At 45.8% G+C, this 24534-nt stretch overlaps 1 protein-coding gene across 1 annotated transcript in view; it reads left to right on the forward strand.

The window, feature by feature from the left end:
• ACER1 (alkaline ceramidase 1) overlaps positions 1–24534 on the forward strand; it is a gene marked incomplete at its 5' end in the record, with an annotated part of 55548 nt that overhangs the window by 8430 nt on the left and 22584 nt on the right. The window lies entirely within an intron of this gene.

Consider the following 24534-nt stretch of genomic DNA (forward strand, 5'->3'; position numbering starts at 1 on the left):
ATATAGGAGTTTGTTATGTAGGGAAAGGCATTCCTGGCAAAGGGAGGACGATGGACAAAGGTGTGTGTGGGGAGGTGGGGGGTGAAGGAAGGCTCCTGGTAACGTTTGGAACCTCTTTTCCATCTAGACGATCTAGAGGTTCTCTTTCATCTTTCAGTTCAAATGTCACCTGGGAGTTGTTCCGTATTTTGTGTCCAGAGCCTAGAACCGTTGCCTGGCACACAGTAGATGCTCATTAAGTACACTTTGAACCCAGAGATGAAGTGGCAAAGGAGGTAGCTTAAGGGCTTAGGGCTTTGAATTCAACTATACTTCAATAAAAAATAAAAACAAAAATTCTTCATTTAATGTAACTTTTAGGGGTAAATTAACATATTTCAAAACTTAAAAAAAAAAAAAAAAAAAAAAAAGATCTGAGGGCTTTGAAGGCAGCTTACCCGTATGCCAAGCCTGGTTTAACCACTGACATGCTGTGTGATCTTCGGGTGCATTGCTTAACTCCTCTGAGCCTGAAGTTTCTTGTTTGGAAGATAGTGATGATCAAACCGGTTTTACAGGGAAGGATTTAGGGATTCCTGCTGCTGAGTGGCAATCTTTGTGTTTAAATCTTGGCCCCACTGTCATGGTCCATGCGCGGGTTGGAAAAGACTTTTTGGACATTAAGCAGAATGAGAGGAGAATAAAGTTTATCAGAGTGGGAGACACTGTTAGTGGGCCAGCTCAAGGGAGAACCAACGTTGAATAGGGGTCCTTAGTCCACTTTTATACCCAGGGTACAAGGAGTGGGATAGGAGTCTTGCGGGTCATTTGCTGATTGGATGACGCACGTATACTGGGTGGGGGAAGAGTAAGGCAAATACCTTCTCCCTGTGTGGGGTAGGAGGGGAGACCGGAGGACCTGAAATCTGTTAATAGTTACAACATGGGGAGGGGAGAGAAGGATGATGAGGGTCTGGTTTTCCCATTCCTGCATTCCAAGACCCTCCTTGGTTTCATCAGCTCTGTAGTCCTTGGGTCACCACACCCGTTACTCAACTAGTTTGTGTGTCCCTGAGCCTTAATTTCCTCTCTATAGAATGGACATGATAGTAATAAACTACATCCTGGGATCATTGTCAGGTCCTCAGAATTGGACCTGGAATGTAACAAGTACTCGATTTGTATTAGCTATTGATGTGTATTTGGTGGGAGAGATTTCTCTCTCTCTCTCTATATATATATATATACACATATTTACTATTTATATATTATATACATTATTCTATATATATTTAATTTTATTTATTTTTAATTGGAGGATAGTTGCTTTACAATATGGTTTCTGCCATATATCAACATGAATCAGCCATAGGTATACATATGTCCCCTCCCTCTTGAACCTTCCTCCCACCTCCCACCCCATCCCACTCCTCTAGTTTGTCACCGAGCGCCGGATTTGAGCTCCTTGTGTCATACAGCACATTTCCACTGGCTGTCTAATTTTACATATGGTAACTGATGTGTATGAGTTATTGTGTTAGATCTGCAACCACGGGCATCCAAGATGCCCTCCCAAATGGGGGTCCATTTGGCATGGCTTTTGATGCATAGGTAGGAATTCACAGGCAGACCATTCCTAATTGTTGGACTCTAAACTCAAAGCTAGGTGTCCTAGATAAGCATAGTTTTGTGCCCGGTCTGATGAGAAAATAGAGAAGGACACAGACACTTTTCACCTTATGGAATCAGGGGCAGGAAAGAGGAAAGAACGTGGAAGCGGAAGAGTATAGAGGAGACCTTGGAGGCACCTGGTAAAGAATCCACCTGGAATTCGGGAAACCTGGGTTTGGTCCCTGGGTTGGGAAGATCCCCTGGAGAAGGGAATGGCTACCCATTCCAGCATTCTGGTCTGGAGAATTCCATGGGCTGTACAGTTGCAAAGAGTCGGACACGACTGAGCGACTTTGACTCACTCACTGCAGGCACCCTGTTGCTAGGAGTGGTGTTCCCACTGCAGGGACTGAAGAAGTGGGGGAGCAGTATTGGCCCCTCCAGTTTCTGCTATGAGTCAGGTGGGTGACCCTGCCCAGCCCACTTCCCTGAGGCCGGAGCTCCCACCCTGCCTCTGGGGAGAAGGGCTGTCCCATCAGTGCCCCCCATGCCTGCAGTGCCCCACTCAAACACTGCCCCACACTTCTGCCCTCACTGCCTGTGTTACACCTGCTCTATCTAAGCACAGTTCAACTATTTTTCACCTCCTGCATCCTTGTCACTACCCTGAAAAACACCCTGGTCAGTGTTGTAGCTTCTCCCCTGCTCTGGACTCCTTGCTGTTATTTCATTCAGCAGCTTGAGTGATCCTTGTAAAGGCTTTTTTCTTGGTGGGAGAGGGCAGCCACTGGGCCTCATGGCTTGTGGGATCTTAGTTCCCTGACCAGGGATTGAATCTGGGCAAATCCTAACCACTAGACTATCAGGATACTCCCTAGAAACAAAACCATATCCCTCTTTTACCTAAAATCCTCTCCTTGGCTTCCCATCACCCCAGCTGACCTCTACCTTCCTCTCCTCCACCCTTTCTTCTCCACTTGGTTTCAGGGTCCACGCTGACCCACTTTCTGCTCCCCAGACATGCCAAGTGCCTTCTAGCCACTTGGCCTCTGCTTGTGTCCTCTGCCTGAATCCTGCTCAACACAAAAATCTCTGTTCAAACACCATTTCCTTAGGACTTACCTGGTAATCAAGTAGCTAAGACTCTGCTCCCAAAGAAGAGGGCCTGGGTTTAATCCCTGGTCAGGGACCTAGATCACACATCCTGCAACTAAGAGTTTTCACGCAGCAACTAAAGATCCCGTATGTCACAACCAAGACCTGGAACAGCCAAATAAATAAATATTAAAAAAACAAAACCAAAAAATCATTACCTCCTTAGAGAAGCCTTGTGAAATGATACTTATTTGTTTTTTGAGCAACCCCTTCTGATATATTCTACTGTCTTCTATTCCACTTCATTTAAACTGGGGTTTTCCAACCTCAGGACTGTTAACATTCTGGGTTAGATGATTCTTTGTTGGGGAGCGGGTGCCGTCCTGGGCACTGTAGGGTGTGGAGCAGCATCCCCGGCCCCCACCCACTAGATACTAGGAATCCCCTCTCCATCATAACAACACAAGCTGTCTCCAAATTTGCCAGGTGCTGAAGTGCCCCCTGCTAAGAATAGACCTGCTTCTGGTTGAAAGTCACCAATCTAAATTAAAGTGGACAGTGACCTGAAATGAAAAAAAAAAAAGCAACTTTTGAACAGTACCTGGCACATTATAGGCACTCAGATATTTACCAGTCTCTTGTTTTTCCAGACTTTGCTCTGAATATTCCCAATGAATGAATGAATCAGGGGAGGAAGAATCAGTTTGAACACTTGGCTGCAAATCAGTCCATCCTACCGGTTTTTGGGCTTCCCAGGTGGCGCTAGTGGTAAAGAATTCTCCTGCCAGTGCAGGAGATGTAAGAGACACGGGTTCAATCCCTAGATTGGGAAGATCCCCTGGAAGAGGAAATGGCAATTCACTCCAATATTCTGGCCTGGGAAATCTCATGGACAGAGGAGCCTGGTGGGCTACAGTCTTTGGGGTCACAAAGAGTTGGACACAACTGAGCATCTGAGCACCAGTTTTCAGTCCAGGATCCAAGAGAAACTCTGATCACTGTTTCCTTCTCTTAGATGAATGCAAAACAGGCCCGTTGAATTGATAGAGATTGAAAATTAAAAAAAAAAAGGAAAGAAAGAAACAGAAACCTTGAGGGCTGAATAGGCTGTGGGTAAATGGATCCCCCCAGGTAAAGGCTCAATGAGGGTATTACTACTGGAATTGAAGTTGGCACCAAATTTCAAATTCTTACACTCTACTTGTAGTGACTCATTTTTAGGAAATGGTCCAAAGCGAGATTTAGCCACAGGGTTATTTATGACAGAACAGATCTTCCTTGACTAATGATAAGGTTACATCTGATAAACCCATCATACATGAACATATCATAAGTTGAACATGCATTATGGGAAATTCTCTGGTGGTCCAGTGGTTAGGATTCCAAATTTTTACTGCTGGGGCCCAGGTTCTATCCCTGGTTGGGAAATGAAAATCCCATGAGCCACGAGGCGAGGCCAAAGAGGCCAAGAAGAAGAATAATAAAACACAAATGCTCAACTAATTGAAGAATTCACATCCAAGATGGCTCACTCATAGATAGCAAGTTGGATGCCAGACAAGTTGGATAGTTGACTACTGTTGGGAGGCTTTAGTTCTTTCCCAAATAGACCTTTTGATTAATTGAGTGTCCTCACAACATGGCAGCCAGCTTCCCCCTAGAATAAGTGATCCAAGAGAGCACGGTGGAAGCTCTAATGTGTAATATAGCTCAGCTTTGAAACTCACACGTGGTTACTTCTAGTGGTCACACAGGCTAACCACGATTCAGTGTTGGACCAGGGACTATGCTGGGGGTGACTACCAGGAGGTGGGTATCATTGGAGGTCATCTTGGAGAGTGGTTGCCACACCCTTGCATCCTGGGGCTGCATTTCTCAGCATCCCTTGCATCCCAGAAGTCATGTGATGTGTTCATTCACCAAGGGACCCTGCAAGGAGATGCTGTGTGACCCTTACAAATCCAGGAGTTAGGGAAATAGGCATGACTTCGCCCCGCTCTTTCGACTTCCATCAGCTCTCGAAGCTGAGTGCAGTGGCCTGATGAACAAGGTGGGACCCTAGGAGGAGCCTGGGAGGGGAACCACCTGCCAGTCAGGGGCACACTTTAAAAAAGTTATTTATTAGGCTGCACACAGGATCTCTCTCTCTTTTTTTTTTTTTTTTGCAGCACATGGGATCTTTAGTTGTGGCATGTGAACTTTTAGTTGCGATATGCAGGAGCTAGTTCCCCAAGCAGGGATTGAATCCGGGCTTCCTGCTTTGGGAGTTTGGAGTCTTAGCCACGGGACCAATGGAGAAGTCCCAGGAACATACATTTTGGATTTTTTTCCTTTCTTCTTACATTTTGGATTTTATATGGCTAAGCAACAAATTTCCTGAATAAATCAACAAAAAAATTGTAAAGGAATTATCCTCCAATTAAAAATACATTTAAAAAATCATACCCCCAAAAAAAGAAATTAAAAAATGAACAAACAAGCTTCCATCATATCTGAGTCATTAAACATTTTGGGTTGTTTGTTGCAGCATCTAGTATTACCTGATTAATTCAGGAGTGGATTGAATTTGGTGAGGGAGGGGAAGGGAAGCTTCAAACCTGCCTGGCTGGAGTCACTGGGGGCATGGAGGTGATTTTTACTGAGATGGGGATGTCGGTTTGGGGTAAGATTAGGGCAGATGTAAGAGACAGAGGTTTGATCCCCGGGTCAGGAGGATCCCCTGGACGAGGAGCCTGATGGGCTACAGTCCATAGCGTCACAAAGAGTGGGACATGACTGAGTGACTGAGCACACAACACAGGGGTCCCCAACCTCCGGGGCACAGACTGGTACCTCCTGTCAGATCAGTGGAAGCATTAGATTAGAAATAAAGTGCACAATAAATGTAATGCCCTTGAGTCATTCTGAAATCAGCCCTCCCCGCTCTCCCTCTATCCCCACCCCCAACCCAATCCACGGGAAAATTGTCTTCCATGAAACCGGTCCCTGGTTTCCAAAAATGTTGGGAACCGCCAGCCTGAAGTTCTTTGTTGTGGGGGTTCATCCTGCACACCTAGCCTCCATTCACTAGGTGTCAGTAGCGTCCTCCCAGTTACGTCCACCGAGAAGGTCTCTAGACATTGTGCAATGGCCGCTGCTCAGAACCACTGGGTTGGGATCTGGGGAGCTAGGACAGCCTGTGGATACCAGAGTGGAGACTTCCAGGCAGCGGATGGTTCTGTAATTCTGGCACTCAGGCAGCATGGGAGAGGGTGAGCTCTCCCCTCCCCACCCTGTCCCAGGAACAATGGGTTGAAGTGAGAGGAGGGACCCAGGACCAGGATGGGGTCAGTCACAGGCCCAAGGAAGAGAATGGTCCAGAAGAACAAACGTGGCAGGTGGGCAGGCTGTTGAGATCAGCCATCAGTTTCAGAAGCATCAGATGCTTTGGGGAGCCATTGAGCTGGGGTAGGGGGATTGTAGGGGTGGGGTGGGGTGGAGGGGAATGTTAGTCATTCAGTCATGTCTGACTTTTTGCGATCTCATGAACTGTAGCCCACCAGGCTCCTCTGCCCATGGAATTCTCCAGGCAAGGATATTGGAGTGGGTTGTCATTCCTTCTCCAGGGGATCTTCCCATTCCAGGGATTGATTCCAGGTCTCCTGCAATTGAGTGGGGGAGGGGCATTTAAATGGGTTGTCAGCAATGACAAAGATATTGTGCATTCACTTTTTTTTATCCCCTATTTGGCCTTGCTGCATAGCAGCAGGTGGGATCCTAGTTCTCCAACCAGGAATCAAACCTGGGCCCCCTGCAGTGGGAGCTGAGTCTTAACCACTGAACCACCAGGGAAGTCTCTGTGTATTCACTTTTATTGACATGGAAAGAGTCCCATGGTGTAATTTTTAAAAAATATTTCATTTATTTATTTTTGGCTGTGCTGGGTCTTTGGTGCTGCATATGGGCTTTCTCTAGTCGCATTGAGTGGGGGCTACTTTCTAGTTGGGCCAGGCAGGCTTCTCATTGAGGTGGCTTCTCTTGTTGCAGAACACAGGTTCTAGAGTCCAGGCTTCAGTAGTTGCGGTGCACGGGCTTGGTTGCTCTGCAGCATGTGGGATCTTCCCAGACCAGGGATTGAACTGGTGTGTTTCCAGCACTGGCAGGCAGACTCTTAACCACTGGACCACCAGGGAAGCCCCCCGTGGTGTAATTTTAAAAGCTTTTGGAGTATATGAAAATTCCAGTAGTCAGGACTTTGAGCTTCTACTGCAGAGGGCATGGGTTTGATCCCTGGTTGGGAAACTAAGACCCCATATGCCTGTGCTGTTTTCTATTTCTGTGAGTCTATTTCTGTTTTGTAAATAAGTTCATTTTTATCGTTTTGTAAATAAGTTCATTTTTATCGTTTTTTTTTTTTTTTTTAGATTCCACATGTAAGTGATGTTTTATGGTACTTGTCTTTATCTGTTTGGCTTACTTCACTTAGTATGCTGCTGCTAAGTTGCTTCAGTCGTGTCCAACTCTGTGTGACCCCATAGACGGCAGCCCACCAGGCTCCCCTGTCCCTGGGATTCTCCAGGCAAGAACACTGGAGTGGGTTGCCATTTCCCTCTCCAATGCATGAAAGTGAAAAGTGAAAGTGAAGTTGCTCAGTCGTGTCCGACTCTTAGCGACCCCATGGACTGCAGCCCACAGGCTCCTCCATCCATGGGATTTTCCAGGCAAGAGTACTGGAGTGGGGTGCCATTGCCTTCTCCATCATTTAGTATAATAATCTCTAATTCCATCCATGGGAATTAGATGTAATCCATCCATGTTGCTACACATGGGATTATTTCATTTTTTTTTACTGCTAAGTACTATTCCATTGTATATATATATACCGCATCTTCTTTATCCATTCGTTATGGGCACTTAAGTTGCTTCCATGTTTTGGCTATTGTAAATAGTGCTGCTGTGAACATTGAGGCACATGTATCTTTTCAAATTAAGTTTTTCTAGATGGCTTCAATTTTTAAACTGGAAAGTATTCAGTTATTATTATTATTTTTGGCCTGTGACATGTGGGGTCTTAGTTCCCCAAACAGGGATTGAACTCGTGCACTCTGCATTGGAAGTGTGGAGTCTAAACATTGGACCACCAGGGAAGTCTCCAGTCGTTGTTCAGTGGTAATTATTAACAGTTAAGGGGTGGTAGGGTAGGGGAGAGAGTCCTGGGTTCAGTCTCTACCCTACTACTTATTTCCTGAGACCTTGGATGAGGATCTGAAAGTTTCGTTAAGTGCATTCTCCTCACCTGACAAATGGGGAGAATCTTCTTCTGGAGGCAAGTAATTAGGTATTGATACTTCATAAAAGTCTCTCTGTTACTTCACTGCCTGTACACACACACACACACACACATGCATGCACACACATACACACATGCATGCACACACACACACACACAAACCCTCAAGAAATGCAATCCAACTGGTAGACCAAGCCTATAAATTTCAATATTCATGAAACTGCTACTGCTAAGTCGCTTCAGTCATGTCCGACTCTGTGCGACCCCATAGACGGCAGCCCACCAGGCTTCCCCGTCCCTGGGATTCTCCAGGCAAGAACACTGAGTGGGTTGCCATTTCCTTCTCCAATGCAGGAAAGTGAAAAGTGAAAGTGAAGTTGCTCAGTCGTGTCCAACTCGTAGCGACCCCATGGACTGCAGCCTACCAGGCTCCTCCGTCCATGGGATTTTCCAGGCAGGAGTGCTGGAGTAGGGTGCCATTGCCTTCATGAAAAGAGCACAACAAAAACTGGTGGGAAACCATGAGGTTTTCTAAACTTTAGTCATGCAAATGTGTGCCAGCTATACAATCATGAATAATTTTACTGTAAATCCCCTCATTTAAGACATTCAAATATACATTTAGTTTAAAATAGAAACTTTAAATGACTGCCATACATGGAAAAATGGAATGACATACCAGAAATAGATGGAAACTGAATTTAAAAAAATACAGTGAAAGCAAAACACTGTTTTTAAGTGGAGAGAGAGGAGACTGTCTTCTCCATATGTTCCTGGTAAGCTGTCCTGGAAATTCACAGCGTGAATGCCTCAGACTACCAGTGGAACCATCAGCTAAGCCCACTATACCCTGACCCATTAAAAAAATATGTATTTATTTGGCTGTGCGGGGTCTTAGTTGTGCTGTGCAGGATCTGTTAGCTGTGGCATGTGAACTCTTAGTTGTGGTGTGTGGGATCTAGTTCCCTGACCAGGGATCAAACTCAGACCCCCTGCATTGGGAGTGTGGGAGTGGCCATTGGACCACCAGGGAAGTCCCACCTGACCCATTTCTGCTATGAACCCAGGACTCCATCACCCAAAGACCACAACAATGTACACCCCTATTTTCTTTTATCTTCTTTCTTCCTTGTTCAGCTTGGTTTAATATCAACTCTATTGACATGTAATGTCCAGTTCATAAAATGTATCCATTTTAAGGCTTTGGGCTTAGTCATCTCTGACTTTTTGAGACCCCATGAACTGTAGCCCACCAGGCTCCTCTGTCCATGGGATTTTTTTCCAGGCAAGAACACTGGAGCACATTGCCACTTCCTCCTCCAGGGGATTTTCACCACCCAGGGCTCAAACCAGCGTCTCCTGAGTCTCCTGCATCTCAGGCGGATTCTTTACTGCTGAGCTATCAGGGAGGCCCCAGGTGGCTTAGTGGTAAAGAATCCGCCTGCCAATGCAGGAGATGCAAGAGACATGGGTTAGATCCCTGGGTTGGAAAGATCCCCTGGAATAGGAAATGGCAACATGGTCCAGTATCTTGCCTGGGAAAAAATCCCATGGATGGAGGAGCCTGGCCAGCTATAGTCCGTGGAGTTGCAGAGAATCAGACACTACTGAGCACACTTTAAGCATATAGTTTGATGAGTTTTGACAAACCCACAGTGTCTCCACTTCCCCAGTCAACACGGAGAACCTTTCCATCACCCAAGAAAGATTGCCCTGGGTCCCTTTGCAGTAACCCCATCCTATCCTCATCTACAAATGACCATTTATCCAATTTTCTGTCACTCAGGATTAGATTTCCCTTTATTAGAATGTCATGTAGATGGAACCATATAATAAGCAGTCTTTTGTGACTGGCTTCTTTCATTAATGTAGTGTTTTCGAGAGTGACTGGTGTCGTTGTGTATATTCATTGATTCATTCTTTCCTTTCAAGGCTGAATAATATTCCGTTGTGTGGATGTACCAGAGTTGATCTGTTAATCCCTACCTCCTAACGTATCCCTCTCCCAGCCGCCCGCCCCACCCCTGCTTTCCCATAGTTTTTTTCTATGTCGGTAAGTCTGTTTTTGTTTTGTAAGTAAGTTAACTATGTATCTTTTTTTTTTTCAGATTCCACATATAAATGATATGGTAGGCTGTTTGTCTTTGATCATCTCTAGTTTCATCCATGTTGATGCAGCAGGTGGCAATATTTTCACTCCTTCCCTTTTTAGTGTCTCTTGAACCCGCTCTAACCGGACTTTCCCCCCACAACTCCACTGAGACACAAATGGGTGAGGTCACCAGTGACTTTCAAATGGCCAGATCTGATGGCCAGTTTCTTTTGATGGGTCTTGGTTATGGTCCCTGGGATCTTCATTGACATTTGGAATCTTTCGGTGTGGTGTATGAACTCTCTAGTTCTGGTGCGATGACTCAGTTGCCCTGAGGCTTGTGGGATTGAACCCTGGGCTTCAGCAGTGGAAGAGGGGAGTCCTAACCACTGGACTACCAAGGAATGCCCCTAATTTGTCAATTTAAAATACTTTTCATGTTGAAACATTTCTATTGCAACAGAAAAGTTGCAAGACAAATCCCATGAACTGCCATCTATCGTTTACCCAAATTTACCAATCACTAATATTTTGTCATATTGCCTGCCAGTGTCTGACTCTGTGTGACCTCATGGACTGCAGCCTGTCAGGCTCCTTTGTCCATGGGAATTCTCCAGGCAAGAGTACTAAGTGGGTTGTTGTACCTTCTTCCCTTCCTGACCCAGGGATTGAACCCACATCTCTTATGTCTCCTGCATTGGCATGCGGGTTCTTTACCACTAGTTTCACCTAGGAAGCCCAGGATACTCTCTTAGGTAACCGTGATTCATTTATCGAATTCCGAAAATTTCTATCTATTTAATATTATTGTCTAATAAACAGTCCATATTCAAAGACCTGGGAAATCTGGGAAAGATTGAGGTCAGGAGGAGAAGAGGGTGACAGAGGATGAGATGGTTGGATGGCATCACTGACTCAATGGACATGAGTTTGAGCAAACGCCAGGAGACAGTGAATGACAGTCCATGGGATTGCAAAGATTTGGACATGACAGAGTGAGCAACAACGATTTTAAAGTTCATCAATTGCCCAATCATGTCTTTCAGAGCCTTGCATATTTTCAGATTTAAAATTTTTGCCCTTCTGTGCCTGTAACCATGATTTACTTAAGCATCATCTTTAAATTAAACTCACTTTTCAAAAACATGATCCCATACATTTATTTCAGGAGGCAATTGTACATTGCACCCTAAATAGAAAGCCAGAAAAGTAAGCAAGTAGACAGCAACTCTAGGACTTCCCTGGTGGTCCTGTAGTTAAGAATCTACCTGCTGATACTATATCCTTTTACTTCTCTGTATATTCAGTCTATTCATTTTTGAGTGTTTGATATTGGAACTCCAACCAGAAGTCTTAATTTATCTACTTAAAAAAATTATAAGATATAGTGGAACTGTATGTGACCTTGTTCTGTATTTTCTAAGTCTCCTTAAATGTGTTATTGTACTTTAATAATTAAAAAAAAAAATCCACCTGCCACTGCAGGGGTTCGATGCCTGCTGGTCTGGGAAGATTCCACAAGCCATGGGACAGCTAAGTCTGTGTGCCACAAGTACTGAGCCCAACAAGAGAAGCCACCACAATGGGAAGCCTGTGCCCCACATCTGGAGTGTAGCGCCCTCTTGCCGCAACTAGAGAAAGCCCATGCGGCAGCGAAGACCCAGCACAGCCAAAAATAAAGAAAGAAAGAAAACAACTCTAAAACCTTATACTGGTGTATATGCACGTATACACAGACACACAGACACACACACACACACCCACACCCACACCCACACACACCCCTCCAGAAAGGGAAGTTAAAGGTCAAAATGCTAATAATGCTGAGAGTATATCTGGGTGGAAGAGTCCCCGTATTTTCTTCTATTTTTAAATTTTTAATAGGAAGTGGCTTTTCTTTTAAAAATCTGTACTGTTAAAATCTGTCTTAGCAATTTAAAATGCACCGATTTCCACTAGTTATTAGAGAAATGCAAGTCAAAACTACAATATCACCTCACACCAACCGGAATGGCTATCATAAAGTTCACAAACAGTAAATGCCAGAGAGGCTATAGAGAAAAGGCAACCTCCTTCCCTGTTGGTGGGAATGTAAATAGGTGCAGCCACTGTGGAGAACAGTATGGTGCTCCTCAAAAAACTAAAAACAGAGCTGCCACATTCCCACTCCTGGTCATGTACCTGGAGAAAACCATACTTTGAAAGATACACGCACTGCAATGTTCATCGCAGCACTGTTTACAGTAGCCAGGGCATGGAAGCAACCTAAATGCCCATCTATAGATGAATACATAAAGAAGATGTGGCACATACAGTGGAATATTACTCCGCCATGAAAAAGAATGAAATAATGCCATTTGTAGCAACGTGGACGGACTTAGAGATTGTCATATTGAGTGAAGTAAGTCAGACAGAGAAGGAGAAATATCACATGACATCCCTTGTATGTGGAATCTAAAAAGAAATGATACAAATGAACTTACTTTCAAAACATAAACAGACTGATAGAGAACGAACTTATGGTTGCAGGGGTGGTGGGGAAGGATGGTGCGAAGGGATAGTTAGGGAGTTTGGGATGGACGTGTACACACTGCTAATATTTAAAATGGATAACCAACAAGGACTTGCTGTATAGCACAGGGAACTCTGCTCAATGTTATATGGCAGCCTGGATGGGAGAGGAGTCTGGGGGGAGAATGGATACATGTATACATATGGCTGAGTCCCTTTGCTGTTTATCTAAAACTGTCACAACATTGTTAATCAGCTGTGAACGGGAACGTGAACGTGAAGTCACTCAGTCGTGTCCAGCTCTTTGCGACCCCATAGACTGTAGCCTACCAGGCTCCTCTGTCCATGGGATTTTCCAGGCAATAGTACTGGAGTGGATTGCCATTTCCTTTTTTTTTTTTTTTCTAAGAGCTAGCTGACCAGGCAGACTGCACGCCGACGCCGCCGGGAAGAGGCTACGGAGGACCGGGGCCTCAGGAATTCGCCCCTTCTGGCTCGGGGTGGCAAGGACGGGCGGGGTCAGGCGAGCCCGCTCACCTCTCCACACAGCCCGGTGCCCGGCCCAGGGTGCCCGGTCCAGTGTCCCCGTAGAGCGCCCACTCAGCGCCGGGCCAGAGCTTCACTCTTTCTGCTCCCATTTCCTTCTCCAAGGGATCTTCCCAACCCAGGGATCGAACCCAGGTCTCCCACATCGTAGACAGACGCTTTACCGTCTGAGCCACCAGCAAAGTCCCACAATACAAAATAAAAAGTTTTTTAAAAACACACAATAAAAATACATGGGTACAGCTATTGTTTAAAATATGAAACAAAGTAACTTCCTTGTTCAGAAAATGGACACCTGAAACTTAGTTTTAATTAAATAAAGTCAGTGGTGGAAATCAGAAAAATAAAATAAACTGCACTGATTTCAGTTTTCCTCATTGTGAGCTCTTGGTCAAGCCTTGTATGTGCCATATTTTTAAAAAGAAACTAATTGTTAAAAAGGACATCAAAACAACAGCAAAAAAAGCTTACACTAAGATAGACATGTTAATTATCTGAGTGACGGTGTTGGTTTCACAAATGTGTATACATACGTCAAGACAATACCCAGTTATGTATTTTAAATGCGTGCAGTTTATCATATTCAATTATACTTCAATCCAGCTGTTTTTCAAAAACTGAAGTATAGTTGATTTAAAATGTTTTGTTAATTTTAGATGTATAGCACAACGACTCAGATATATATGTATATAAAGAATCTGAAAAAATTCAAAATACTACAAAATATTGAGTAGAGTTCCTTGTGCTATAGAGCAGGACCTTGTTTATTTTCTATGTAGTAATGTGTATCTGTTAATCCTGGCCTCCTAGTTTATCCTTCCTCCCAACCTTCCCCTGGAGATGGATGGTGGGGATGGTTGTCCAACAATATAAATGTACTTAATGCCACTGAACTCTGCACCTGAAAATGGTCAAGATGGCAAGTTTTATGTTCTGTGTATTTTCCCATGGTTAAAAGTAAAACTACGGACTTCCCTGCTGGTCCAGTGGCTGAGACTCTGAGCTCCCAATGCAGGGGGCCTGGGTTCAATCCCTGATCAGGGAGCTGTATCCCACATGCCACAGGTAAAACCCAGCACAGCCAAATAAATAAATAATTTTAAAAAGTGAAAATAAAATAATTATAGTGAAGAAGGCTTCAAAATATCACAGGCTGTTAATGGCATTTTAAGTGAAGAAATTAGAAACAAACATACAATAGCACCAACATCTTTGTTGAAAATAAATAATATGAATGATTGTTTCAGGTAAAAATGCCCTAACAGTTAACTCTGGACTGTAAGCTTATCGGCCAGTTTCATTTTCTCTTGGCCACTTGTGTTTTTCTGTAACATACATCAGACCTTTGCCTGGGTGAGCAGAGATGGGGAAGGGTCACGGCTCATCGTCAGCCTTCTTGATGGACACCCCACTGGCGTCTACCTCCCACCCTTACAAGCCCCACAGCAGCTGACCTGAGGTGGGATGCCAATGTCGTCACGGACAGAGTCCCATCCACAGCTTCATGAGGTCCCTATGATGGTGAATGAGGGATGAATGAGGTCCCCATTCCGACCCCTCCTATGATCTCAAGTCCACCCTCATCCCCAAACCTGTCTCAACATTGTCATCAAACTCACCTCAACACTGTTCCTGTCCTCACCTGTATGTCCATTCCCAGTGCCTTCCGTCTCCAGCACTGCCTTTAGCCTCATCCCAATCCCAACTGGGCCTCCAGCCTCACTCCATAGTTATCCCCAGGCCAGTTCCCCACCCTCTATCCATTCTCACCCCCAATTCCATCCTCACATCCATCTCAACCCCAGTTTAGTTCAGCCCCAGGCCCCCAATCCTGAGATCCCTCTGTGGTGAGTAGATGACTTGTTGTCATTTAGTTGCTCAACCCTGTCTGGCTCTTTTGTGACCCCATGGCCTGTCACCCACCTGTATGACTGTAGGGTCCTCTGTCTGTGGGATTTCCCAGGTAAGAGTACGGGAGTGGGTTGCCATTTCTTTCTCCGGGGCTTCTTTTCAACCCAGAGATGGAACCTGAGTCTCCTGCAGTGCAGGTGGATTCTTTACCCCTGAGCCACCTGGGAAGTCCAAGTAGATGATTAATTCCCTCCAAGTGTCCACATCCTTGTTACTTAAACTTGGCAATATGTTACTTTCCATGGCAAAGTGTTAGTGTTAGTCACTCAGTCCTGTCTGACTCTTTTGTAACCCCATGGATTGTAGCCCGCCAGCCTCCTCTGTCCACGGGATTATCCAGGCAAGAGTACTAGAGTGTGTTGCCATGCCCTCCTCCAAGGAATCTTCCCATCCCTGGGATTGAACCTGGGTCTCCTGCATTGCAGGCAGATTCTTCACCTTCTGAGCCACCAAGGAAGCCTTTCCATGGCAAAGGTGTCATTGAATTAAAGATCCTTAATTCAAGGATTGAATTGAGAGAAGATTGTGTTACATAGTGGATCCAGTCTTCACAAGAGTCTTTATAAGAAATTCCAAATCTGAGAAAAGGGGGTAAGATGGAGTAAAATGATGACCTCCAAAGAGGGGATGATGTGCTTTGAAGATGGAAGAAGGGGCCATGAACCAGGGATGCAGGTGGTCCCTGCTGCTGCTAAGCTGCTAAGTCACTTCAGTCGTGTCCGACTCTGTGCGACCCCATAGATGGCAGCCCACCAGGCTCCCCCATCCCTGGGATTCTCCAGGCAAGAACACTGGAGTGGGTTGCCATTTCCTTCTCCAATGCATGAAAGTGAAAAGTGAAAGTGAAGTTGCTCAGTCATGTCTGACCCTCAGTGACCCCATAGACTGCAGCCTTCCAGGCTCCTCTGTCCATGGGATTTTCCAGGCAAGAGTACTGGAGTGGGATGCCATTGCCTTCTCCAGCAGGTCGCCCCTAGAAACTAGGAAAATCTAGAGTTTGGACTCTCCCGTGGAGCCTCTGGAAGGAGACAGCTCTGCCCACAGTTGGATTTTCGCCCCATAAGACTCCTTTTGAATTCCTCCTCTCTAGCACCGTAGGATAGTAAAGGTGTATTGTCTCAAGCTGCTGTTTGTGCTAATTCATTGCATGCCCACGGAGACCTGTCACCTCTCCACCCAGGCTCTGGCACTTCACACACCTGCCATCTGGCAGAAGGCGAGCACCACCCTGCAGCACCCACACAGCTGTCTCACCATCCTGTTGCCCCAGTCTGTGTGTGCAGGCAATTTTCCCAACCCCACGCTGGGCTGTGTGTAGGCACCTCTCATCACCTTCCTTCTGGCTGTTAAACCTTGACCAAGATTCAGGAGAACCAGATCCTGACAACTATTCCTGGCCCAGATTTGACTAGGGAGGGACGCGGGAGGCTATCTGCTTCCAACTGGGCTTGGAGAGGCTGGGGTGATGGCGACGGTGGTGGGCTATGGCTACAGTTTGGTTGTTGCTGATCTGGTAGACAGCCAAGCCAAGCTTTGAATCCAGGCTCTGGAAACTTTTGTCACCTCTAAATGTGACATCTTTTCCATCCCTTCAGAGGATCTTGAAGGTGGTGGTGTTCCTGGCAGAGTGTGAACATGGAAGTCTTTGACATCTTGTCGATGATGGTGATGATGGAAATGGTGATGGTAGTGGTGCTAATGGTGATGTGTGGAAAATTCCTAAAGAGACGGGACTATCAGACCACCTTATCTATCTCCTGAGAAACCTGTATGCAGGACAAGAAGCAACAGTTAGAACCTTGCATGAAGCAACTGACTGGTTCAAAATTGGGAAAGGAGGACAGCAAGGCTGCATATTGTCACCCTGTTTAACTTATATGCAGAGTACATCATGTGGAATGCTGGGCTAGATCACTCACGCTGGAAGAAATACCAACAACCTCCGATATGTAGATGATGCCACTCTAATGACAGAAAGTGAAGAAGAACTAAAGAGCCTCTTTTTTTTTTTTTCCTTTTAAAATTTATTTGGCCATGCTGGGTCTTTGCTTATGTGAAGTGTGAGTGTGAAAGTCGTTCAGTTGTGTCTGACTCTTTGCGACCCCATAGACTATAGCCTGACAAGCTTCTCTGTCCCTGGAATTGTCCAGACAAGAATACTGGAGTGGGTAGACGGTCCCTTCTCCAGAGGATCTTCTCAACCCAGGGATCGAATCCAGGTCTCCCACATTGCAGTGGGATTCTTTACCATCTGAGCTACCAAGGAAGCCCTTGGTTGCAGCACTTGGGATATAGTTCCCTGACCAGAGATTGAACCCGGGCCCCCTACGTTAAGAGAATGGAGTCTTAACCACTGGATCACCAAGGACGTCCCTACAGAGCCTCTTGATGAAGGTGAAAGAGGGGATTGAAAAAGCTGGCTTAAAATTCAGCATTTAAAACTAAGATTATGGTATCCGGTCCCATTACTTCGTGGCAAATAGATAGGGAAAAAGTGGAAACAGTGACAGATTTTATTTTCTTGGGCTCCAAAATCACTGTGGATGGTGACTGCAGCCATGAAATTAAAAGATGCTTGCTCCTTGGATGAAAAACTATGACAAACCTAGACAGCATATTAAAAAGCAGAGATGTCACTTTGCTGACAAAGGGCCATATGGTCAAAACTGTGTTTTTTCCAGTAGTCATGTATGGATGTGAGAGTTGGACCATAAAGAAGGCTGAGTGCCAAAGAATTGATGCTTTTGAACTGTGGTGCTGGAGAGGCCTCTTGAAAGTCCTTTGGAAAGCAAGGAGATCAAACCAGGAAATCCTAAAGGAAATCAACCCTGAATATTCACTGGAAGGACTGATGTTGAAGCTGAAGCTCCAATCCTTTGGCCACCTGGTGCAAAGATCTGACTCATTGGAAAAGACCCTGATGCTGGGAAAGATTGAAGGCAGGAGGAGAAGGGGACGACAGAGGATGAGACGGTTGGATGGTGTCACTGACTCAATGGACATGAATTTGAGCAAACTCTGGGAGATAGTGAAGGACAGGGAAGCCTGGCATGCTTCAGTCCATGGGGTTGCAGGGAGTCGGACACGACTGAGTGATTGAACAGCAAAAACAGGTGATGATGGTGATGGTGATTGTGGTGATGGTGGTATAATAGCCTCTTTTAGTTCAGTGCCAGCTCTGGGCTGAACCATAAGCATACATACACAACTCAATAGTTCCCAAGTTTCTGACTTTACAGACGACCCTCAAGATTTTCCTATATCCACCCCCTCCCTAAACTCTTATTTACTTAAGGTATTTTGTCAAATAACACCCCTTTAAAAACCTAGATCAATTACTTTAAAATTGGGATTAAAAGACACTTACTCCTTGGAAGAAAAGTTATGACCAACCTAGACAGTATATTCAAAAGCAGAGACATTAGTTTGCCAGCAAAGGTCTGTCTAGTCAAGGCTATGGTTTTTCCTGTGGTCATGTATGGATGTGAGAGTTGGACTGTGAAGAAGGCTGAGCGCCGAAGAATTGATGCTTCTGAACTGTGGTGTTGGAGAAGACTCTTGAGAGTCCCTTGGACTGCAAGGAGATCCAACCAGTCCATTCTGAAAGAGATCAGTCCTGGGTGTTCTTTGGAAGGAATGATGCTAAAGCTGAAACTCCAATACTTTGGCCACCTCATGCGAAGGGTTGACTCATTGGAAAAGACTCTGATGCTGGGAGGGATTGGGGCAGGAGGAGAAGGGGATGACAGAGGATGAGATGGCTGGATGACATCACTGACTCAATGGACGTGAGTTTGAGTGAACTCCGGGAGTTGGTGATGGACAGGGAGGCCTGGCGTGCTGCGATTCATGGGGTCGAAAAGAGTTGGACACGACTGAGCGACTGAACTGAACTGAACTGAATACATAACATGGAATGTACCATCTTAATTTTTTTTTAGCCACACCTTGCAGCATGCAGGATCTTAGTTCCCCAACCTGGGATGGAAACTGTGCTGTCTGTATTGGGAGTGCAGACTCTTAACCCCTGGACCATGAGGAAAGTCCCTGTCTTAACCGTTTTTGAGCCTAGGCTCAGTGGCATCAGGTAGCTTCACATGTTGGGCAACCATCCCCACCATTCATCTCCAGGACTTTATCTTCCCAAACTGAAACTCTGTGCTCATTAAATACCCACTCCCCACCCCACCCCCAGCCCCTGGCCCTCACTTCCTGTCTCTATGGTTTGAGGTCCTCTAGGGACCTCCTGTGAGTAGGATCAGGCAGTATTTGTCCTTTTGTGACAGGCTTCTCTCGCTGAGCATCATATCCTCAGAGTTCATCCATATTGTAGCAGGTGTCAGAATCTTCTTCTTTTTTAACATTGAATAATATCCCTTTGCTTGGGTGGACCACATTTTGTTGAGCTATTCATCCACCACTGAAAACCCCAAACCAGTTACTTAAAAAACTCTTTATATTGGAATAATTGTACACTCACAAGAAGTTGCAAAAAGTGTACAGACAGATCTGTATCCTTCTATCATATTTCTCCAATTTCTCTTACCTGGGTTACATATTATATAATGTTACAATTTCAAAACCAAGTAACTTATGTCAGTGTGATTTGTAGACCTTATTCAGATGTCAACAGTTTGTCATTATTCATGTCTGTGTGTCTATCATATCTGTCTATGCAGGTTTTTTTCACCTGTATAGATTTTTGTAACTACCGCAAGAATGATAAGGCTTCAGTAAGTTTATTTTTAAAAAGAAACTTTGTAAGAACTCTGCCATGAATGGAAAGTGGCTATGAGCAGCTAGAAGACAAACTTACTTTAAAATAAAGTAAATAATGTCTAGATGGTCTAGCTGGATACTGTTGCCTGCTGAAGGCAGGCAAACAGTACTTTGTGTTTATCAAACAAAGGGATTAAATGTTGAGGCATAAACATATATTAGCATCAACTGAGCCCCTCTTTTGTAACTATTGAGAATTGAAAAGAGTAAATAGATTTCTCGCCACACAGCTAAGTGAATGCAGGTCCACCTCACCAAAAAATGTTCTCCTTAAGGAAATGCTGTATCAGCTTATTAAATCTTCACAGAATCCCTAAGAGGGAAGTACTATTATTTCTCATCTCACAGGTGAGAAAACTGAGGCTCAAAGAAGTGAATTCACTTGCCCATGGTCACACAGCTTAGGAATGGGAGGAACTCAGAATTCAAACTCAAGTCTGTCTGACTCTCAAACCAGAGGTTTCCACAGCCCTGGAAAGTCAGGACTGGGAACCCCAGGCCTGGAACTCCACAGTCCCCTCCCATTCATTGGAAACTCAGACCTTCCAGGTATCTGCGGTCTTGTCTGCCCAAGAGAAATGGTTTCAATCCAGCCCAGTCTCCCATAGCCCAGACAGGAAGACTGGGACCCTCAAAGGAGGTCATATCACCAAAGGCCCCCGAGGGAGCTGAGTAGAGTCCGTGGGGGCAGATGTGCAGCTCTTGGCCTGGATTTGGGAGGCTGCGATATGTAGCTTAAAGGCAGCATCTGGGTAGAAGCTTGGAGTCAGGAGCCTGCTTATGTGCACATCTTGGTGTCCTCACCTTGCATGCTCTATGCAAAGGACTGCCCTCTGCCTCACTTTGCCCATCTGTAAAGTGAGGATGGTGATCTAACATCACCAGTATTTAAAATTACTGTTCCAAGGAACAGTCTCCCTAACTCCCACTCCTAGGGAGCAGGGAAGGGAGGCCCCCTTTCCCACTCCTCCTTGCCCTCCCTGGATGGTGCCAGCCCCTCTGCTTATGCCCAGGGCAGCTGCCACCACCTCACAGGCAGGCTGTCCCTGGTGCAACCAGGGAGCCGTCCAGCAGGTTTTTCCTCCTCTTGACCTGCCTGCCGCAGGGCACTCCGCCATCCTCTCCCTGCCTTGGCTGGGCCTGTCCCTCTGTAGGCTCAGATGCTGCTCTCTGCCAGACACAGCCAGCGGGCGGCAGGTGAGGTGTCGAGATGCCCAGCGTCTTCGCTTACCAGAGCTCCGAGGTGGACTGGTGTGAGCCCAACTTCCAGTACTCACAGCTGGTGGCGAATTCTACAACACGGTGAGGGGCCGGGTGGGAGGGCTGGCAGGACAGAGTCTCAGCTAACAGGGGTTCAAGCCCCAGCTCTTCCACCTCCTTGCTGGGAAATCCTGCTCCAGTGGCCCGCCTCTCTGGGCCTCGGTTTGCTCATCTGTTAGGCAAGGCTTGCCTTGCTGGGTTTCATTCACTAGACTGTCTCTGTTTGGCATGAGCCTCGCAATAGTGACCTGAAAAAGAGTCCTCTCTGCCCTCCTGGAATGGAGGATACAGAGGCTACTCCAGGCATTCATAAGCCAGGGTGATGCTGCTGTAAAGGGAGGTGCAAAGGCAGCTTCAGAGAAGCCAAGAGGTGGCTTCTGAGCCAGTGGTGGAGGGGTGGATCAGGGAGGACTTCCTGGAGTAGGTGGTTATGTCTACTTTATTCTCAGCTATACTCTCAGCCCAGGGTGATTAAATCATCTCGGTTTACTGGGACAGTCTTGGTTTCAGCACCATAAGTCTTGTGTCAGGAGACCCTTCAGTTTCAGGTATAACAGGATGACTGGTCATCCTTTCCCCAGCCCTTGCTATGGGGGCACAGGAAAAGAGCTCAAAAATCCTGTGTCAATGGATGTGTCAATGGCAGTGGCATTTAACTGAAGCTTGAAAGATGTGCGTGAGCAAAGACACGTGCAGCTATGCTGTCCTGTGCGGGCTGCTGGGGACATTTCCTGGAGTTCCCAGGATGGTGGGTAATGAGGAAACATCCTTTACTCTGTGCCCTGCACACAATACATGCTCAATAAATGATGAACATGCAATCTTGCACATAATGGCCTTTATTGAGCACTCACTGTGTGCCAGGCATCGTCCTAAATATTTTGCCTGAAAAACCCCATTTAATCTTCCCTGGGAATTAGGCACCACATATAAACATCCCCCAGAGGAGGGCATGGCAACCCAGTCCAGTATTTTTGCCTGAAAAATCCCATGGACAGAAGATCCTGATGGGCTATAGTCCATGGGGTTGCAAAGAGTTGGACACGACTGAAGCAAATTAGCATGCATGCATAGTATATGGAGTTAGTTAATCCCATTTTCCAGGTGATGAAACAGGCATTCAGGGAGACTGAAGGATATGCCCAGGGTCACCCTGGTACTCAAATGTGGGATTTGAACTTGACACATCCAAGAGAGGCTTTGTTCTTGGAGAAGGGGAAGCTCAGTGCCACAATACCCAAGTTGCTCTGACTCTGTTACCTTTGACCTCAGCACTTTCCAAGCTGGAGCCTGAGAGTTTGAGAACCAAGGCATCCTTGCAGTTGCCCCAGCGTTTGAGATACTGGCCCTTCCTGGCCCTCAATGGCCTTTCCTTATAAAATGGGAGGGGGCTGAATATGCCAATGCCTAGAGGCAGAGAAGAGGGTTGGGGGTTCTGGAACCCTCCTCTCTGCATTCCACAGCAGTCCAGAAAGTTCCATCTCCAGCCCCACCCCACAGAAGGCATGGAGAGAGGGCTGGCTCAGGTGTGGGCTGCATCCGGATCTGTGTGCTCTTGTGTAAAATTCCGCTCCATGCTATCCTTCTTCAACCTGTCTTTTTTTTTTGCTGTGCCCTTGGGCTTGCAGGATCTTAGATCCTGGACCAGAGGTTGAACCGTACCTATTTGCAGTGGAAACACAGTCCTAACCACTGGGCCCTCAGCCCGTCTCTAAATATGGAAAATTGAATAGCTTGTAGGTAACTCGCCAAGGCTGTAGGTCTAAAAACCGATTCTGGTCATGACACATATTCCGACAGATTTCTACATCATCAGCATCCAATACCTGCCTTTCCAGATAGTTATCAGACAGAAACAGAAGTGTCACCAGACAGTATTCACCTCGGACATCTTTTTTGTTTTTTTCTTTTTTGGCTGTGCAGCTTGTGGGATCCTAGCTCCCTGATCCAGGGATCGAAAGCGGGCTCTGGCAGTGAAAGTGCCAAGTCCTAACCACTGGACCACTAGGGAATTCCCTAGGATGTCTTTTATTCTACTCAAAAGGCTTTGGCAAATAGATCAGGGCATGGGGAAATCGAATCTGAGTTGTTATAGAAGAGACTTTCTCCTCCAACACACTTCCGAGTTCCCTAACCCCATCACTATAGCTAATAAGGCATATACTTCGGGGATCCACAAACTCCTTTTATATATACATAATTTTATGTATTATTTTTGGCTGTGGAGGCTTTTTAGTTGCGATGAGCAAGGACTACTTTCTAGTTGCGGTGCTCGAGCTTCGCATTGCAGTGGCTTCTCTCGTCGTGGAGCACGGACTCTAGGGCACACAGGCTTGAGTAGTTGTGGCTCGTGGGCTCAGTAGTTGCTCCAGAGCACAGGCTCAGTAGTTGTGGTGCACAGGCTTAGTTGTTCTGCAGCATGTGGGGTCTTCCCAGATCAGGGATCCAATCCACGTCTCCTGTATTGGCAGGCGGATTCTTTACCCCTGAGCCATCAGGGGAGCCCCCACAAACTCTTTTTGTGAAGACCAGATAGACAATGTTGTTTAGCTAAGTCATGTCCAACTCTTTGGCGACCCCATGGACTGCAGCCCACCAGGCTCCTCTGTGCATGAAATTTTCCAGGCAAGGATACTGGAGTGGGTTGCCATGCCCTCCTCCTGGGGATCTTCCCGACCCAGGGATCAAACCCAGGAATCAAATCCGTGTCTTCTGCATTGGCAGGCAGATTCTTTACCATCTGAGCTACCTGGAAAGCCCAAATAGACAGTAGTTTTGGATTTTGGGGGCCACATGATCTCTTTCAAAACTACTCAATTCTGCCCTTGTAGCTAGAAATCAGCCAAGATGATATGTAAACAGAAGAGCATGGCTGAATGCCAATAAAACTTTATTCGTGGACACCAAAATGTGAATTTCAAGTAATTGTCACGTGTCACAAGATATTGTCCTTGTTTTAATTTTTGAAACCTTTTTTTTTTTTCTGGGATGTTCCCCAACCAAGAATGGAACCCTTGCCACCTGCAATGGAATCTGAGTCCTAACCACTGGACCACCAGAGAATTCCCTTTTTGTGACCTTTTAAAATTGTAAACATCATTCTTAGCACATGGGCCATACAAAAGACAGTGGGCTGGATTTGACTCAGGGAGCTGTAGTCTGCTTCCTGTTCATATAAGAAGTTTTTCTTTTGTAAAGCCCAAATTGAAGACAATTTATTTTTTTCTTTTTGGCCTCTCAAATCAGGAGTTAAAAATGAGTTTGTTTTTTTTTAATGAATGTGGGCACACTCACATTCTGTGGCCTCCTTCGAGCAAGTTGACAACTTGTGTCAAGATATCAATTTACAGGGACTTCTCTGGTGGTTCAGTAACTAAGACTCTGTGCCCCCAATGCAGGGGGCCCAGGTTCGATTCCTGGTCCAGGAACTAGATCCCACATGCCACAACTAAAAGTTCAAATGCTGCAACTAAGACCTGGT

The sequence above is a fragment of the Bos mutus genome, chromosome 7 (genome assembly GCF_027580195.1).
Source record: "Bos mutus isolate GX-2022 chromosome 7, NWIPB_WYAK_1.1, whole genome shotgun sequence".
Lineage (NCBI taxonomy): Eukaryota > Metazoa > Chordata > Mammalia > Artiodactyla > Bovidae > Bos > Bos mutus.